This window comes from Lepisosteus oculatus, chromosome 7 (assembly GCF_040954835.1).
Source record: "Lepisosteus oculatus isolate fLepOcu1 chromosome 7, fLepOcu1.hap2, whole genome shotgun sequence".
NCBI classification, from domain to species: domain Eukaryota; kingdom Metazoa; phylum Chordata; class Actinopteri; order Semionotiformes; family Lepisosteidae; genus Lepisosteus; species Lepisosteus oculatus.
Window position 1 is genome coordinate 22095579 of NC_090702.1, and position 20758 is coordinate 22116336.

Genomic DNA, 20758 nt, shown 5'->3' on the forward strand with positions numbered 1-20758 from the left:
TTCAGATATTGAAGATTTCTTGCCTTTTCATATCCTTGGAACTTTTTGCTTTCCCTTTTGGGCTATATATTTCCGGGTCTTGCACTCTGTCCTGGCTCAGCATTGATATTCGGATGTCCTGAGTCCCGCCTAGCACCAGGGCGCCCCACGTCCGCTCCCTGAGGGCATAGGTTTCTATATGGCATTCCTGAACTCTTTGCACTAATGAGTCCGGGCCTTTTTCCCGTCTCGCCGCTACGCATATGGGTCTTTTTCTGCTCTCCTGCTCCCCACGGTTAGTCCCTTTGGATGTCCGTGACAGTTATCTCGTCACCTGCATAGGGTCCATCCATTTTCTTTAACCTGCTGGTACCCAGCGTAACAGAGATATACTGTAGAATCTTCAGAATATTATGATTTTCAGACTTTTAAAAATAAAATCCAGATTTGGGCAGATTTGGAAGATTATAATGCATATATTGTAATCTGTAACTTTTTTTATTTAAAATATTAAAAAATCCAATTTGCATAATTAAGTCATGTTAATATATTCCCATTTTAAAACTTGGAAACCATAAAAGAAACTTGAAAATGGAGCAGATACTTCTCCAGGGTCTTTCCTGACTTGTAACCATTGCTGGCCAGGATGGGCTCCAGCTCCCTTGCAGCCCTGAACTGGATGATGGTAGTTCGAAAATGGATGAATAAAATGGAGCAGATACTTGAAAAAGAATGGTTTCCAGCATAGCTCCATTGCATTAGACATTAGAGTTCCATTGTGTTTATAACTAGTTTTAAGCAGTTTTAGTTCTTATTTGCTTTATTGGTATTAAATAAGACCAGGAGAATTTTAATATCCTTATTTGATTTTTATTTTCTTTCATCCAGAAAGATGGTCAGAAAGTCTCTTACTCCTGGTAAGGGTTGCAGCATCACCATTTACAGAATGCAAGTCTATACACATACTGTACTGACACAAGCACGATGTAGAGGCACAAAAAAGCATAACAGTGTTAAAGGGGAATCGCAATGCTATTTTTATATTTTGGGATTAAAAAGAATCCGTATTGATAAGTGCATTTCACACCACAATAAAAGTAAAATGTACCCCGTAACTTTTATAACCTCCATTATAAACCACAAAAAAGATGAAATTTCCAAGTATGTGGAGCGCCATGTTATGTGACTTCCGGTGACGTGTGTGGCCCTATGACCGCTTATAAACAAGCAGGCTTGTGAATACATCTCATTTAATCCAATACATCTCAGCAGTGAAATGTTTGCTGCACAACCTGTATTTATATGCTCGTACACCACATTGCATTAGTCTTTATGGAGACTAGTGAGGAGGGAGGGCCGAATCATGTTGCAATTAATGGGAATTCGATTGCGAGTCCGCGACAACCTTGGCGACTTAGAGTACTTTCACAGAGTTCACGATTTTGTGCTTGATTTGAAAAGTGTTGATTCTTTCTATAACGTCAATGAATTTATTATGTTAAGAAGATTTAATAACTAGTCTGAGAAACTGGGACTGCAATTCCCCTTTAACTGCCATATAGCATGCTGTTACTGTACATTGCTGTTATACAGTAGATTTGCTTTATAAGGACATAAAATTGAGATATGTTTAAGTGTTTTTATTACAAAAAACTGTATTATAATGTAATTTACCGAAAGGATCTTCTGAAGGTAAAGAATTCAGAAGTGAGGGGTGGATTATGAGTTGTTAGTTACATTAAAAGACACCCTGTATGTGAAACAGCCGATGGAAACAGTCAGTGCTTCATCTGCAAACATACAGATAGCTATTTCTACTGTGTTTTAAAAGATAAGAGAAATACTTATTACAGATAAGTTAATGAATAACCTTTTTAGCGACAAAGATGATATGTGTACACACATACAGTATGTGTATGTGAAATATGTGGAAGTCATATCAGAAACCTGAAGGGAAAAAAACAGTAACAGTCATGCCAACAGGTCACTCTGCCACGTTAAGTTTGCTAAATGTAATAATATGGTCAAATTAAATGACATGGATACCAAGGGAGATTAAACTGATTCTTACTTTTTACAAAGTACACGCAATGATACAAAAACATTCTAGCCGCCTGTCATTTCTGCATGTAATCAAATACAAGCTAAAAAAAAATGTGCGTCAGTACTTCTTATAACCACCTCCAAAGTGCCATGTGCTTCAAAATGAAAAATCTTTACTGCCAGATTCCATAGTGAGAAAGTGATGCATGTGAGCCAATAACTGGACTTCATTGTTTTTATTACATAAAATAAAATTACTGTAATAATTATCTCTTTGACAATGCCCTAATTTTTTAATAAAAATATCTTTATTAAAAGCACATGATAAAGGCTATAAATGAAAGTACACTACAATACCCAACATTTGTGTTTTAGCAATGGTGTACTTTGTTGATATTTAATATATGTCTGCTTCATTGTTGTTATTTACAGAGGATGGAGAAGATTAAATACCAGTTATTCACATTATGAATAATTAAACAGATCACTTACTCTACCATACAAATTTTGGCTTTTCCAGGTTCCTAAGCTGAGTTCTTTATTGTTTTTCAATCAGTGCCTACAGTATCTCTTCACTTTTATCAAATATTTTGCCAAAAATAATCTGTTTCCCTTATCAAGAATTAAACACGTTGTGATGCAACCGAGGTTGGGAGTCGTTAAAATGACAAATGGGCTAACCTTTGGGCTAACCAGAATAACTACACTACAGTGTAGATCTTTTTGTGAAATAACCAATGTTTTTATTTTCTCCCAAGCTATTTCCAGGCCAGGTGACCCAGGTCAAGCATTTGTGACCAGTGTGCCTTCTCTTCTTGGAAACTCCAGCTACGAAATCATTCTGCCAAGACAGCTATGGTTACATCTAATCTAGTGAGAATTTGTTTGTTTAAGACAACATCAGTCAAGCCTTTTGAAGTCATAATAAGCATTCTGGGCCTCTCCCGTTAAATATGGGGCCACCAATCCTGCCCATTGTTCTCTTGGTCAGGCATTCCTATACACAGTTCCCACATGTTTTCAGATGGGCATCTGCATCCTCCAACACCGTTGTCTTTTGGAGCCTTGTCAGTGCGTCAAATGCTCAGTCTCTGGAGCTCCTGTGGCATCTTCGTTTCTCTGAGAGGAGCTGATTGGCGTCAACCTTGTGCTGTGTGAGTGTGCCCCGGAGGAGCTGCTCTACAATCTGCTCCATCATTTTGTTAAGGCCTCTGACTGTAGTATAAAACAATGTTTTAAAAAATTCCCTGCAATTTGAAGTCTTGTCAATAAGAGGCACTATCTCAAGCCCCCCAGCCTATGCGTACATCCTCTACCAAATGTAATGCAACCAGGAGCTGTGAGAGGTTAAGTTGATGCTTAAACAAATGGGCTTACAAGAATAACCAAAAAGTGTAGCTCTTTTTTTGAAATAACCATACCAACATTCCAAATGCCCCCCACACCCTCACCAACCTTTCTTCCAGCAGGGTTTGACTTGCCTGGTGTAGTGCAGATGTTTTGCATTGTCCTGATGAAGGTTATCCTATTTTCTACTGCCTCATGATATTAAGAATGTGTTCAATATAAATTTCATATACTGTAATTACAGTGCTAGTTTTATTGTATTTTCATGTAGCCTGTTTAGTACATAATGATTATTTAATCAAATATTGTAAATAAAAATATCTTGCAGTCATAAGAAACAGGATACCAAAAATGACTTTGAACAAAGTATGTCTTAAACAACAGCAGTTAACAACCTTTTTATCCAAAAATACACTCTTTATTAAGTCAAGGAGAGGACAAGCTTATTACAGATGAAATGACTATATGTGGAACATTTTTTCATACCACTTTTTATTCTGTGCATTTTTTAGAACTTCGTTATAAGTGATGTACTTACTTATATTTCAAAATATGGAGAGAGAATTAAGGACTAGGTGCTACATTGCATCCCTTCAACCTAAGACATGAGCACAGTGATTAGCCCAAGGGTAATGTCGTGCTCAACCTGTTCGTGTTCTGATAAGGTCTGACAGGACTTTGTAGCAGCACTGCTAACTTGTAATGTACTGCAGTTAGGTGAAGGATCATTTTTTAATCATGATGTGTCTTTATGCTTTTGAACCTAGAATCTGTATTCTATCATAGTACATCTAAGAAAGCCAGAAGATTCCTGGAGCACTATTTCTCGGCCTGCTTAAAAAATCCTTTCTTATTAGAATATGAATGAAATGTGTATATATTTAATACTCAGATATAATACTGTGTTCACCTTGAAAATTCATTCAGTCTTGCAAACATAAAAAGTGATAATTCTGTTACTATCCACAGTCTAGACGTACAGTGTGGTGAAAAAGTACCCCCTTAAGATTTGATGGTTTAACATATTTAGACAGATTTAACCAGTTCTCACCAAGTCCTAATAATAATAGTAGATTTTTTTGCTATTCAAGTGCTGTTTTGCAAATTGTGCAGAAATTATCTTTTTGGGGATCAGGGGTTTCCTCCTAGCTATCCTTCCATGAAATCCATGTTTATTCACTCATTTCTCATGCACTCTGACTATAGCAAGAAGCCTGTGTTTCTCATGATGTAACCTCGGGGGTCTTTGAGACTTTAAAGAGCATCATACAGTTAGATTTTGGATATAATTTGGTAGGACTGCCACTCCTGGATAGTTTGGCATCGGTCTTGATTTTTTTCCACTTGTAAATAATCTTTCTTATTTTGGAAAAATTGAATTCAGATTTTTGGAAATGGCTTTGTAACCCTTCATAGACTCATAAGGAGCAACACTTCTTTCTCCAAGATTGTCACTGATTTCTTTTGATATGAGCTTTTGATAAGACCAAACTAAGAACATTTCTGATTTTTTATACTGTACTTGTGGAATCACTTTCTGATGATTAACTAATCATTTGCATTGATAAGGAGTTGTGGTTCTCCTTATTTTACATACCATCTTAATTGAAGTGGTAGAACTAAGGCTTCACTTAATTTTGTCACACAGATGCCTCAATGCTAGGTATTTTTTAGAAGAAATTGAAGTAGTAGAATGTTTGTGTTATTTGGGTTATTTTCTCAAACAAGGTTAGTTATATCTACTATTAGGACTTGGTGTGGTCAAATATGTCTAAATATGTTAATCTATAAAATCATAAGGAGGTGTACTTACTTTTTCACCACACTGTATGCCCTCAAAATGAGTATATTTTCCAGATATCAAAAATAGTTATTCTTTTCCTGACCAGAATCAATTTGTTAAAATGTTATATACACTGAGAGAGCTTAAAAACATAAATATGAGTACTGGAACCAATGTTCCCTCTGAACTGTGCATGTGTGCGTGCGCACACAGGTTATGAAATCAGTGCACATACAGTAGGAAATTGAACTATGCACAAAAAATTTAATTTTAAAAAATGATAATAAAACAAACAAGGTCATCAACTGAAAAATGCTAAATTGACCACGAGACTTTTGCAACTCGATAATCGATATCTATGCTCTCGTCGTCTCGTACCTCACTGGTTATGCTCGCTCGGCATTCAATCTCTGTGACTGGGCTCGTTGAATCGCTCTCCCGGTCTTTTGGATCCTTATGCTTCCATAAGAATGACTATATTAACAAAAAATAATTTCAGGTTTACAATTTTACATACTGTACACTCAGTTTGGTGCGCACATTTTTTTATTACTGGGGAAAAAAATTGCACAACACAGGCAATTATAAATGGAACATTGACTGGAACCTATACCATGTGTTGCCTTTTTAATTCTATGTGCTATGGGCATCATCAAGATTGGGCAATTACGTAAATTCGTAGAGAGTACACAAAGTACCCGTAATGTTTTTGGTACCTGCCCAGTTCACTGCCCAATGCTACCTGAGATAGATTTTTAATAGATTTACCAGGGGGTAACTCACTTATGAACAAGAAGTGATGTTCCTTGTAATGTTCATTTAAATTATTGATATAAAATGTATATAAATTTTAATAGATTATGATAACACATATTAAGATGAATGGATCTCATATTTCTCATTGGGCTAGATATAAGAGTTTGAAAAAAGATAAATCGGCAAATGAAGTATTGATGCTGCATTACAAACTAAATATACATTATGAGTGAGACATATTTATCTTTTTTATTTTATTGTTATGCATATGTTGATATTTGGTATTTTATCTAATTGGCAGGCATTCAGTATTTCAGTCTGTGATGGGTTCTTCATTGACCCAGTCATTGAAGATACTGCATTTACTCTTCAATATCTTTAATCAGTTTGAATTGATATTATAACCACAAAATCAGGTGGATTTCTTGAATACAGTAAATTACTGTAACTTCTAGAATCACTTAACTTAAATACTGTATTAACAATAATATTTGTTACAGTTTGGATGAAAGATCACATGCACAACTATGTCCAAATACAGATCCCCGTAGTACTCCACTAAAAGCATCACAATTTGAGCATTCATTGCTTCCCTGTACTCTCTTTGAAAATTGTTTTTTATAAAGTAACTGTTGTGTTGTAAAAATATATGGTACTGTAAAAGTAAATGTTATTTGAACAATATGCTGTCTTTATCTATCTGTGCTGTTGGACCTGAAGTGACAAATTGAGATTACTTTAAAATGTACATTCAATTGATAATCATTTGTGCAAAACAGTCTCTGTACTTTTCCATTCTGACATGTATTATTTGCTCTGTATGCTTCTTTAAGAACTGCCTTTGGACATGCTATTGTGAAGTTTTTTTTTACGAGAGCTTTTAAATAAGCCACTATGCACGCTTATTATTTTGGCCTTTTTGCGATCATGTTTGCAATTTTCTGTATTTTAGGTTGTTTTTTTAACAAATGTCCTTGGAAGTTATTTAAATTCCTAGTGCAGGCAAGAGCATGTTTATGACTGTGTCTCCATGCAGAATAGTCAAAGTGAAAACGTACCGTATAAGGAACTGTCATGTATGGATTAAGTGACTGGTTAGAAGTTTTGCTGTAGCTATTGTTCATTCAAACTATTTTCAATAATTTCTCCTTTGAGGACTTAAGTGTTGCTTTCCATGGATGTTCATAAATAATGCCTGCTTCTATTGAGGATACCTGCATCTCTCTGAAGGGTACTTTTTTACAGTAGGTATCTTGAGTGAGCTGGAAGTTTTGCTAAAGGCTTATGAGTGACATATCTTATTTCTTTAATTGCAATTGTTAGAAGACAATGAAGGCTAGGAGATTTTGTTTCATCTCAAGTGTATCTAGTACCTGTAACAGTTCTGTCTCTTCTATCAACAATATTTAATACAGAACTTTATCTTTCCTCAGCCTGAGGAAACACTTGAGTTAAATATTAATTTTAAATATTCAAGTATTAATACTTCAGGCTATTTCTCCTTCATAATATAAATGCTTCCCATTTGTTTCTCTGACAGACTTTACTTTGTCCTTTTTAGTTCCATTTCTGTTAGAAAACAGAAAAAAAACATATTCAAGTGTTCATTTCAATATCCCTTTCCAACTCTCTTGACCTTTCTGCTATCTTTTTATGCCCAGTGCTTGTAATTCATTATACAGGCTTCCCTTGCTGACTGTGGTTTTGACAACTAAGAAACTTACTCATACTGTACTGAGTTTCCGTATTTAGTACCAGTCTTCCCGGCCATAGGGAAACCTTTGCTCATTCATACTTCTTCCCTTGGAAACTTTCAAAAAGCAAACACCTTCTCCACCAATTTGTCAATCTTAGTTGTTTTCACACGTCTCCCCTAACCTCATCTCTCTAACTAAACTGGCACTCGGCTGAGTATTTTTCACATTAGGGTTCACACAGGATTTTAGTGCTATCTTAAGTAGGTTTAATTCTGTTTTAACTCTTTTAAGTTACCTTGAATCCTGAGACTTATATTCCATTTTACTTTTGTCTTATAGCACCTCCAAATGTTGAATTCTAATTCATGTTATTGTGTTTGTACTTGCTAAGGCAGAAATCTGCTAGTTATGCTAACCATTGATGAGTCCAGCATAGAACATGGTAGTCTAATCCTATTTCCCATATACGCAAGTACTTACTATCTGCAGTTTTACGAAACATCTGTGGCGTTGTTACCCAGTGCTGCTGGATGTTGCTATGAGTGTTACTAGCATATGGAAGCACAGTTAGTTAACAGAAATGTACTGTAGTGTGTGGATAAGTTCTGTGCTGTTATCTAAGAAACATTCTTAGAGCTAGTTTCTGTCTTCCTCTGCCTCAATGTACAACACTGTAGGGGTTTTCAAGAACTTAATCCCTGCAGTTACATGAGGGAAATCTCTACTTGTTATCTTTATCTGGATCTCCTTTGATGAGTTTATTATACTTTCTTCAACTTTGTATATTTCTCAAATGATTTTTATACTACATTTGATCCACTACTTTCTAGCCTTGGATTTGCTTACTTTGGGGATGAATCTGCTTTCTGCTTCAATTACAACATCTTTAAACTGTTGCCTTCCACTCTCTAGCGATTCCATATCTGTACAATCTCATTCTGACTTATTCCTTGTCTGCTTTGCACAAATGGCAAATATTTCTTTTTTTTATTTTAAAGTCACTTATTATTTCTGTTATACCAGTCCAATTGTGAATAGGCAGTTGCATGTTTTTTGTGTACTGACTCAGAGATGCAAACTCTTGACTGTACACAGAGGGAAATAAGGAAGTTTAAGCCCACCTTCAGGATACATCACAGCCTGTCATAACATAACATCACATGATGCGGGGTTTACTATGTCACTGGGGACTGAGAGAGCTCTAGTCAACAGATTTAACTGTAATCCTGCCAAATTGCACACTGTACCTTGAGGAATACTGGTCACAGTCAGAGAGTGACATGACCCAATAGCGAGTCCACCTCATTAAGGCTCAGCCTGTTAAACCACTCAGAAGGCCCATCCAGGGTTTTGCCTATACGTCTTCATGATATACTTATGAATGTAGTTTTTGATTTTTACTATTGGTACCAAAAAATGAACTGGGAATTCCTCATTTTGCGTAGAAATGGTATAGACTCTCTGAGAGTACATTTTGAAGTGTGGAAAGACTCATTCTGTTCTAGGCCACTTTGGTTATTGTGAAGGATTCCTACATACAGTACCTACATACCTACAGTATATACCTACATACCTATATACTCTGAGACACAAATTCTCAATAAAAGAGCAGGAGGTTAGCCTGGAATATCTTAATGGCTGTTCTGTCAAATAAAGATTGCAGCAGAATGTAATCTCCAATATTTTTTTTCTTTGATAATACACAGTCACAGTGTAATTTCTGTTTTTTTTATCTCACTGTAGAATGCTGGGCCTGTACAAAATATGTTGTGTGCTTGTGTGTAGTTTGTTGTAAATAGTTAGTCTGGGTCCTGGTTTATTTTTTTGTTACCTTGTTGGAGAAAAAAAAAACACATACAGTACTGTACGCTCTATGTGTTAGGACTCAGTTACCCCTGGGGGTGTGCAATGGTTAACTTATATAATTTCTTTGCCACGCAAGCTGGTGTCAAGACTTGATATTTCTTTTTATTATTGCCACTATATTTAATTATTCACAAGCTATAAATGATTAAAATATTACTTTTCTAATCATTTTCTTTTAATGGTCAATGTGAGAAAATATGTTATCACTGCATAGGTTTCTACCTATTGGTGCTTATCATTGATCACTATTATTCCAAGGATTAATAAAGCATATAATGCAATGTAAGAAAGATCTAAATGACTGCATATATCATCAGTTGGTATTAATACAGTGAATAATGAAAACATAACGTAGCTGATGTAATGATGCTGTCTGGTTACCCCACAGGACTTTGTCATTTTCACAGTGGCCTGACCTCCACCACTAATGTAATGATGACTGCAGATATAGAACAACATGTGACAGCAAGGACACTTCTCTGTGGACTCCTTAATTATAGGACATCTGCCTCTATTTATTACTCAATCCAGGGACAGTGAAACTGTGGGACAAAAGGGATCCCAGGGTACAGGAGAGACTTGGTGTTGCTCCCTCTGCCTCATGGTGCTGCATGCTCGCACTCCAGGTCTAGTGTGAGAAATCGCACACACAACGCCCAGTTACTGTCTATTAATAAACATGTTATTAAAATTATTCATGCCTTACCGATCAGTATTTTGAAACTATCCTTTGACACTGACACAATCAGTCCCTGTAGCCTTTGAATAGATTCCTGGACCTCTCATTAGGAATATTTAACCATTCTCCTATTAACCATTTATAACATCTCAGGCTCTTCCTGGTTGTGCTGCCTGCACTTTCTTCAGCTTCTAAAATAAATGTTCTAATACAGGCTATGATGACCAATCAAGAGGTCCAATTGTGTGCTGTCCTTACCATGTGGTAATTGAGCTTGATGCAAGTTTTGTGCTTTTATCCTGTACTGATGTCTATGTGAGTCCAAGCTGAAGCTTCTTGTCTTAAGGCTTTAGTTTTTCGCTAAAACATCCTGATAAACAGTGGAATTTTTCAATACAGAACAACTCTAAAGCAGAAAAAATATATACATATGTACAGTATGTAATTGAAGGAATGACATGCTTTTTCAAACATGGGCTTCACTTTTCTTCTCAATCATACCTGCTCAACAGAAATAAAAAAATGCTAATTTCATTCAATCATATCTTCTAAGTAAATTATTTACTGACACCTGAAGAAGGCTCCACAGCCAAAACGTTGGGTTTTATCTCTTCTTTTTTCAGCATGGAATAAACCTATTACTTGTTCCTTTGCAGCCTATGCATGCTGACGCAGCTACCCACCTGAACTAAGTAAATTATTGTCTATTTCACCATTTCCTGTGTCTTCTTCCAATTTTTCCATTTTCTGCCATAGATATCAGATTCATAAGGTTCACCACCACTGGTATTCTGGTATTGATTCTGTATATAAAAGTGTTCTTGGAACTGGGATATAGAGGTTAGAAGAGATTCAGCAAGTTAGTTAGCTGTAGCTGTAGCTGTAGCTGTTCGATTTACAGTAGTTTATAGCTGGAACAGTTAAGAGGTAGTTGTAGAGAAAACCGGTTCAGGGACGCCAAATGTGTAATCATAGTGGCTCTCTGAAGGCACCAGTTCTGTAGGGTTTGGGCATTTACTGAGACAATTATTAATTGTAGCAGTAAATCACAAAGTTGATTCTTTTGATGGCTTTAGAATCCAACCATGCGACATAACTCAAACAACGCGCACACACAGGTACTAATACACGAGGATACATTTATTAATACATAGAATATGCATATAAACCTAACAGATCTTAGCGAGAGGGTTATCAGAATACAAAAGATATATATTCAATCAGTTACAAAGTGTTACACATATCAAGAGGACATACGTTCAGTATATCATTCATTAAGACCGTTTCGTAAAGTGAACTTGGTTACAACTTCTACATTAGATACTCAAACAAGTACATAACTCTTAGGAATTAAATTGATATCAACTGGTTGGGATAACAATTGAATTCTCGAGCTGTAATGCATTGAAGTTGAATACTCATCCAATCTTTGGGGATTCAGATCTCCTGCGGGCACAAAGAAACAGTTGCAGGCTGTTGCTGTCCAATCCGCGCTCTCTGGCTACGTGCCAGGCTGTGCTGTGCGGCTTGCGACGGTGCGCTGCTGATGCTCACTGTTGGCTTTAACTAGCAAAGTTTGTGCACAGGAGAAAAGATGACTGTGGGTCCCAGCAAGTCAGGAAGAGGACCGGTTCGTTCCTGATGAAGAGCTAGTTCTGAATAGTAATTCAGCTGTCCACAGTTCCGACCTGTTCACGAGGCCTGCTGCTGGTTACTCTCTGGCAACCTCCACTCTAGACTCTTAGAACAAAGGAAAGTTCTGGCACTCGGACACGCTGGCCGTTCCGTGGTTGTCCGGGCTGAGTCTCAGGATGGTCAGGAGGCGCGCTGCGAGAATGTCCTGCCCTTGGGAGCCTTCTGCTCCTGGGCCGTCCTGCCCTGGAATTCTCCTTTGAATTCCCTTTAGAATTGTTGAATCTGAATCTGAATCTGAAACTGAATCTGAATCTCTCAGGCTCTCTGTGCTGCCTGTTTTTACCTGGAGGAACTTCAGCTCATTGATTGGCTGAAAGTTCCATGGGGATCAGAGTCCCACGTGGGTTACTCAGCCCTACCGGTCCCTGATTGGTTGATCAAGGTGAGATATGAGTCACTTACTCCTGACACTTAGTAATGCCGTCCAGATGTCCACCTGGCACTCCCTAAACAGATAGGCGCCAATGGATGACCATTGATCATGATAGCCAGGCTTAGCTAAGTGCATCCCCCTGTGGGAGCTGTCCTTATCAAAAGAAAACATCTTGCATGAATGGTTTCTCTGTGGCTGCACCACAGAGATGAACAGAGAAATGAGGCCTAATTTGGGAAAGCTCAGAAACACTTAATTCTGCCTTATTAATAAGCCTCACCGCTACATAGTGGAAACCTTTTTCTCTGTATTTGTTTATTATTTTTATATTATTTTAAAATTTTCTTTATGTACATTTAGTGAATTCTATTATTAATACCTTTTTAATAAAGGACCTATCAGGCTCCTAAACTTTAAAATAAACAGCTGTCTTGGAGTGTTCTATGTGTCAAGGTTCCCTAAACTGTGCAGTCATTCATCTGTCCCAAAATCAAAGGCCCCACAGTACCGCTAGGTCAGGGTGTTTGTGAATGTATGGACTAATCTAATGGATGTCTTCAGGAATGTGGACACATTTTACAAACTACACTAACTGTGACTACACTATCAGAACATCCTTGAACTGACATCTGTTAGTGTCTTCCAACCAAGTTCAGAGGAAAGATAAGAACTTCATGAAGGTTTTATGATGGCATAGTGGTTAGCAGTGTCTCACACTTTCAGGGTACTGAGTTTGTTTTCTCCTGTGGGCTCCTGCCTTTCTGTGTGAAGATTAAATGTCCTATCCTCTGCATGGGTTGTCACAGGGTACTCTAATTTTCTCCCTTCACCAAAAAACATGCCAGTTAGTTTTTCTGGTTGCTTTAAATTGGGCTCTCCACTCACCCTCATACTCTGTCTTGTCAGGCTTAGTTCTGGTTCTTTCAGACTGATTCTCAGGTTCACATGTGGGGCTATGCAATCCTCTAAGTGCACATTAAAACATCCAATTAATGTCCTTGTTGCTTGCCTTATATAGAGAAAATACAGTAAGACCATTAAACTAAAAATGATATCACTCTTTTCTCTGACTCATCTTGTAGTACAAAGTTATAAAGAAACTCTTGTCTGGCAAATGCAGCTGGATCCAAGATTCAGACCAACAAATTATTAGCAGGGAAGTTGCAAAGCCCAAGTAAGTGTAAAACTCCCTGCACCAGAGATTCCACAGTCCTGGTCCTGGAGTCCCTCTGTGACTTCTGGTCTTCATTCCAACTGAACTGTGTTGATTTGGATCATTAAACCCTTAAACTAACCTGCTTGCTTTTAGGTTTTGACAGATTCAGTTCTTTAATACAAGGACAGAGTTAGAGGAGCATGAAGCTTGTGTTGGATGCTGAGTTTCAGACTGCCTCTCACTTAGGTTTATGGTTTCATTGACTTGGTTAATTTGCCAGTAGGACAATGCAGCATTATAAATTATTAGTCAGAATGTCAGACACAGCATCATTCACGCTAACAGTGATAAACAATTAGGACTTGGATATCTACTATATATCTAAAGGAGATCAATACATTTAAAGCTCAAAGAGCTTGTTTGATTGTAATTTCTTGAATATTATACAAATAATAGTGGTTATTTGCAGCATAAAGCCTTAAGTGAAAAAAACATTTTTAAAAACAATCAATTGTATAGGTTAGGAGTTTAATAAGTATAATTAATTATGGGCTTAATATTAATGATAATTAATACACAAAATATGCATAACAAATGCTCATTTATCTTTAATTCTCAATATTTTCTGAGAATTATTTGTTAAATGTTCTTTAATAAGGATGTACAAAAAGAAATACAAAAATTGCAGTTAAAATCCATGTAATGCTTCAATATTTGTTTTAATGTTAAAGACAGACATTATAGATAATTTACCACTGTTTATTCATTAAAACCTAACAAAGCTTTACAGATCATTAAGCAATTTTAATGAAAATAAACAGAAATAGAGTGCTTATTCATTTCTCAAAAATCATCAAACTGCCATTGGAATCTTTTCATTTCAGTTCTGTGCAATTTTGTTCTGTGTACTTTTGTTGAGGAGCATTTTCACAGATGTCTGAACTCTGTAATACTAGCATCCTCAGTGAATTGTGAAATTGACCCTTTGCTTTCATGTCAAGTTCTAAGTTCAAGTGACAAAGAATTTTCAGCTCAAGTCTTTTGTGTAAAGAGAATGTATTTTTGATGCTGTCTGACAGGTTTTCTACACAACTTTATTATTTGACCAAAGTCTTTTCTTGATTCAGTACTGAGCTCTTGCTTTAGCAATGGTCCTTTTTAGTCCATGTCAAATCCTTATTCAATATTCAATTATTTCTTACCCCATATGGCTAAAAGATTGAACCCGATTGTCTTCTACAAATTACTGCATAAAGTAAAGTAAACAGTAAAATAGCTTTTGGTTTATTTCTGAAACAGGGCACAATACAGTACATTACTATGTTGTTTAACTAAAAAGATGGTTTCTAAGACATAATTTCCTTATCAGAACCTTCTTTTCCAGAAGTAGAAATTACACAGAAGGCAAAGGGAAGCATCCCAGGGTTCCGGAGAGGGAAGGTATATTAAGAAAATATAATTGAATACTAAAAGAATAATAAATTAAGATCAGTGCTTTTTGCTTCATAGCCTGGGCTGAGAGGCTCTGCATTACAGTATATCATCCACCCAAACACTTAATGCTGCTTTGTGAGCTGTTAGTGTAATAGGAGAGTATTTTAGTTCATTTTTGGACTAAAGCCTCTATTCAGCCTCCTTAGTTTAAAAGGATTTTTAAGGTCAACTGCACTAAACTGAATGTACAAGCAACTTCACTTTTCATCTCTTCTGCTTCTAATGTCCTGTATTTTGAATTGTTTCTCATAATTTCTTAAAATTTATTTTTCAGTTATTTTTCAGGAGTAATGCTCTCAATTCAGTATGAAGGATCTTTATTTTTACAGGGGATTCATTAACTAACGCCATATTTTTATTTCTGAATGGATATAATTTGAGCAGCATTTCATATATTAATAGTTTTCATATCAGGCAATATGTGAGCTCCTTATGTGTGAGAACCTTTCCCAGCATTTCATCGCTAAATCAAAAGCTGAGCTTATCTTATTGGCAACCCACTGAAGCTAAGCAGGTGTGAGCTTGGTCAGTACCTGGATGGGAGATCTGGGAAAAACTAAGGTTGCTCCTGCAAGAGGTGTTAGTGGGGCCATGTGGGTTCTAATGCTCCAGTATAGTGATGGGGACACTATACTGGAAACAGGCACTGTCCTTCGAAGAGACGTAAAACTGAGGTCCTGACTCTCTGTGGTCTTTAAAAATCCCAGGGCGTTTCTCGTAAAGAGTAGGGGTGTAACCCCGGCCTCCTGGCCAAATTTCCATTGGCCCTTACCAATCATGGTACCTTCATTACTCTGCTCTCCTCCTCACTGATAGCTGATGTGTGGTGAGCGTTCTGGCACACTATTGCTGCTGTCACATCATCCAGGTGGATGCTGTATATTGGTGGTGGTGGAGGGGAGTCCCCATTACCTGTAAAGCGCTTTGAGTGGAGTGTCCAGCTATATAAGCGCTATAAGCTATATAACCGCTATATAAGAGTAAGCAATTATTATTATTATCAATTATTATTCTGAGACAAAACTCACAATGCAAAAATGTGAAGGGGTGTGCATGGATTTACAGACTTGAGATCACCTATGATTTCACTAACAGGGTCTTAGTGTCAGCAATGGACAGGTGATGTGATTTGCTCATGATAGTTTCTTGTCTTAAAGGAAAGTGGAATAACAGTATTATGAAACCTAAATGAACATAAGGCTTGCATAACACTTCTAATCCTATTCCTTAAAAAGCTTGAATTCATCAGTGACTAGTGATTATTTGGCACATTGTACAGTATGTAGAACTTGGTATTCATGTAATTAAAAATAAGTAAATAAGTTTTACAATCCAATGACATTTAGAACTAAAATGAGTAAGATCCTTAAAAAGATTAAAGAAGAAATGAAGAAAAGTCTTAGTTCTGATATGTACTAAATATTCATTCACACTAGTATACTCATAAAAAGCATTCTGTATTTTTTAATTTCTATAACATTATTTTTTTCTCCTAATGGACTCCTTGGTTGCATTGGTTATATGTATGATATATAAGAGTATGTATGAAACTACAAATACAAAAACACAAAATAAAAGGGCAGATTTGGAACAAAATTTTATGGTCACATGAGTCCTAGAGAAACCTCTACCAAACTGATGGAAAGGTCAATGGGTGGCGAAGGCAAGGAAATGCAGAGCAACACCTCTTCTGCACATTCTGGCCTGGGCATGCATGGCTGCTTCTGACATGTGCTCAATTTAAATCCATCATTAATGTTGCTTGTTAAAAGAACTCTAACAAGTTAATGTCACGAATGGTGTGAAGAACCCTATGCAGGTTGGGTAGCAAATGAATCCAACAGGGAAAAACGAAGCCGGAGTCAGGAAGGCAGGCAGGCAGGTTGTTATCCAGGAGGCATGAAGAAAGGTTTCGCAAAAAGGGTTTTGAGGGTGAAGACCTTAGAGAAACAGTTGACTGTTTAATGCCAAGCAGTGAAGTGCAGGTTGAGGAGGTTTAAATAGAAGGTGCGGTGAGAGGCAAGAGACGTGATAGGATGATTAGATTGTTCGTTAGATTCCGGGAATCAGATTGGGCTGGTGTCTGATTGATTGAGGTTGTGGGAATGGGCCAGCGTTTTTCACCATTATGTGACTGATTATGTGAGAGCGTGACAGTTAATTAAGCAAGAACTTTTACAAAGCAATGCTGAATGTCTGGGATTGTATTTTCATACACTGCAGATGGTCCCTTAGTGGGCATAACAGGGTAACAATGACAGCCACTGCACTTTGCAGCTTTGGATTCCTGGGTTAAATTCTTGGTGTGCTGTTTGCGTGGAGTTTGTACTTTCTCCCCTTGTTCGTGTGGTTCCTCCAGGAGATCTGGTTTCGTCAAGCAGTTCAAAAACTTACTGGTGGGATAATTGGCATTTAGGAAAATTGTCCCTCTTGTGATTGTACATGTTTTCGTTGTGTGCTCTGCGATGGACTCATGCCCTATTTAGAGTATATCCCACCTTGTGCCTGTGGCTTGTCATGACAGGCTTTTGCTCCCCTTGACCCTGTAATGGGTAAAGTAGATAGTTCTAATTGTAATTTCCATAACCTTATAAGTAATTGAAGGAAGTAATGTATTGATTGATAATATGTAGTACAGTTTAATCACCTGTTTTATGGATGTACACTAAATTAGCCTTTCTTCAGTTCATGGGTACTACTCCTGTCTTGAGGGACTTGGAGGAGTTTTGTTGATGGCCTTTGAAGGTCTCTTGATTTCTTAAGTAAAATTAAAAGAATACCAGAGATGTGCTCTCTCTTACAGTAAGTGCTTAAGTGTAACACGTCTGCCACTTCTATGCTAATACTGTTGTATTTTAAATAAAACTTTGTTTGTAGAACTAAGGCATTATGTAATTTTTTTCTTGTTATATGCATTTAATAAATAACATTTTGCTTTTATGTAGAACAATACAACAGACAAACCTCAGTAATACAATTGCAGGCAGAATCTTTACTGATACTTTCCTTAAGCCTTTTGGTTCGAGCAATGACCATTGTGTCATATTGATGAGGAAATTGGACACCCTAGTAACTGCTCAAACAACTGCTCAAAGCTTTTTTTTTAGTTTATGTTTATGTATTTTTTATTTTATTTTTTAATTCAGAGACTTAAAGATAATCAATCAAGAGTTCTCAAGAGTTCTGTTGATCTGCTACAGAATAATCACACAATTGGATTTTAAAAATCCAAATATAAATAAACCTATTTAGTGCCGAGGTATCACAGTATTGAAGAATGATTTTATAATTGACAGTTTTCCTTGTTGTTACAGAGATTCAAAATGCATAATTTTCTGGAAGTTTGTATTTGTGCTGGATGATCAGAGATTGGCAGGAATTGGGGTTTGTCGTCCTCCCAGATGCCTGTTATATACTCTTTCTAACTCTATACTCCATCTCTACATCCTAATGTAATCTCTGATTTCCCTTAGTGTTATGTGGTCTTGCAATGCTTAAAAATAAAATGATGCTTTTCCAATAATAACCTTCCAATAATAACCTTCCAATAATCCTTTTCTCTTTCTTAACCTTTCTAATATCCTTTTTCCTTGTTAGTGGTTTATTGTATTCTTTTTTTTACCTGAATCCTGTTTGTGTTTAATTAATTTCATTCTACTTTTATTTTCTTATTTAGCAAAATGTCTTTGACACTGCTTTCTAGCCCTTGATTTACTTATTCTCGCAAAAAAAATCTCTTCCTGACTACAAACACTGCTTCCATTCATTCTCCACAGAATCCACATCTATCCTATCCTCAATAGTCTGCTTTTATTAGGTGTCAAACCATTGTTTTTTGGACACTACCTGTAGAGTACAATACAAATATATAAACTGTAACTCTAGAATGTAATCAATTGAAATCAAAGTTTCATAAAAATGATTTAATAAAAATGCTATTCAGTTTCAGGAATTTCAGTTTCTAATTAAAATATTTTATATTTATCAAGATAAAAAACAAAGCAACTGCAGAAATAACCTGTTCCATAATCCTCGTATGGTCTTTAAAATTAAATTATCTTCTCTTTTAATATTAAATATAAAGCCGCCACTGTCAATCAGGAGAATTAATATGAGTTCTCTCAAACGTTTTCATGCTCCCAAAAGATTGAAAAGGCTTGTAGATCAATTTAAAGTTACATGTGCTTTCTCCTTCTAGTATAATTTGTCATCCCATTGGCTGACTAGATGCCTTCATTTGCAAAGAATCAAGATAGGCTGGTTTCCTTCAGGTATACTTATGGTGTGTAGATTGTAATTAATACTATAAGGTACTATTCTGTCACAACTCAACTACTATAATGGCCCCATTTAATAATTTATTTTTAGTATTCCACATTTTGAAAGAAATGTGGAATACTTCAGTTACTGCATTGTAAAATATAGAAGCAGTCAGAGATTGAGTAGATTACCTTGAAAAGGATGATAGTAATTCAAATGCAAAATACCAGAGACATGTATTCTCCTTCTCTTTTTCCAGATAATAGCTACAGTAAGACCAATTTGCACTATCATCCATGAAAAGATTTTGAACATGCTGAGTCTGGCTGTCAATTAGAAATAAAAGTTATTTTCTAGAATGGTGCGACATCACCCTTTCTCACAATTGTAATCTTAAATTACAGATAACAAGTGCAAAAGCACAAAGCTCTTCTTCTGCTGCTGGATGAAGATTGTCACTAAAATCTCCTTCAAGTGTATTTACTAGAAATAAATTGATACTGCTGTTATCTTTTAATAAACATAAACATTTTTAACTTGCATCAAGTTTCTCTTGAGCTGTGAAAACAAGAAAGGCTTGTGTCAGCTAAGCCTCATGAATCCGGGTCTTCCTTCTGGTAAAATGTGTTAGCCTAGTTTTTTGACTGTGCTTTGCAAAAGTATTCACGCCCCTCCAAAGATGTCCCACTGAATTACAAATCACATGTACACATTTTTAAAGTAGGGAGATTAGCAATGGTGCTGAATTTCTTCCATTTGTAAAGCATCTGCCTGACTGTGGACTGATGAAGCCCAAGCCTTTAGAAATCCTTTTGTAGCCCTTTCCAGTCTTTTGAGCTTCAAGAACTCTTGAAATCTTGAAATCTTTTTTGAATGCACTTCAACAGAATTCTGTTGTGAAGAGCAGGTAACCAAAAGTGTGTGATTTTTTATATGGCAGGGCAGGACACACCACACCTGAATTGATTGGAACACATGACTCATTGACTCCAATTACCCTCTTTTCAAGATGTCATTATCCTAGAGGTCCACATACTTTTTCCACCAATGACCTTGATTGTTAAAACCATTTGTTCAATAAAGATATGGGAATGTAAAATGTTGTGTGTGTTGTTTGTTAAATATGATATTGTTAAATATCTTTATTTATTATTATAACTCAGATGAAGATCAGATAACATTTTAGGAGTCATTCATGCAGAAATCTATATAATGCCAAAGGGTTCACAAACTTTTTCTCACAACTGTACAATAGGAGTGAGATCTGAGATTCCATCACTGTATATTCAGCCTTTTCCTACAGACCTTACTCTGAGAAACTTAAAAAACCCTGATTTTTTTACAATTGTAGACTTGTAAAAATTGTAGACTGTTTTAAAATTTTAAAAAGACTATTTTCACTAAATTAAGAATAATTTACAAGTAAGCCTGTCCTCTAAACTGAAGCTAAAAAGAAAACACCTTTAGCTAGTAAGAAAATACAAATAAACAAGTGACAAACTCTGCCTGGCAGATTTAAAAAGAAATCAAATATTTCAATCAATATTAAAATGCAGCTCTTTTTCCTAAGTTAAAAGCCTCTTCGGTGCTCATGACCTGCTATAACCTGTAACAAAGCTTCCAAAGACAT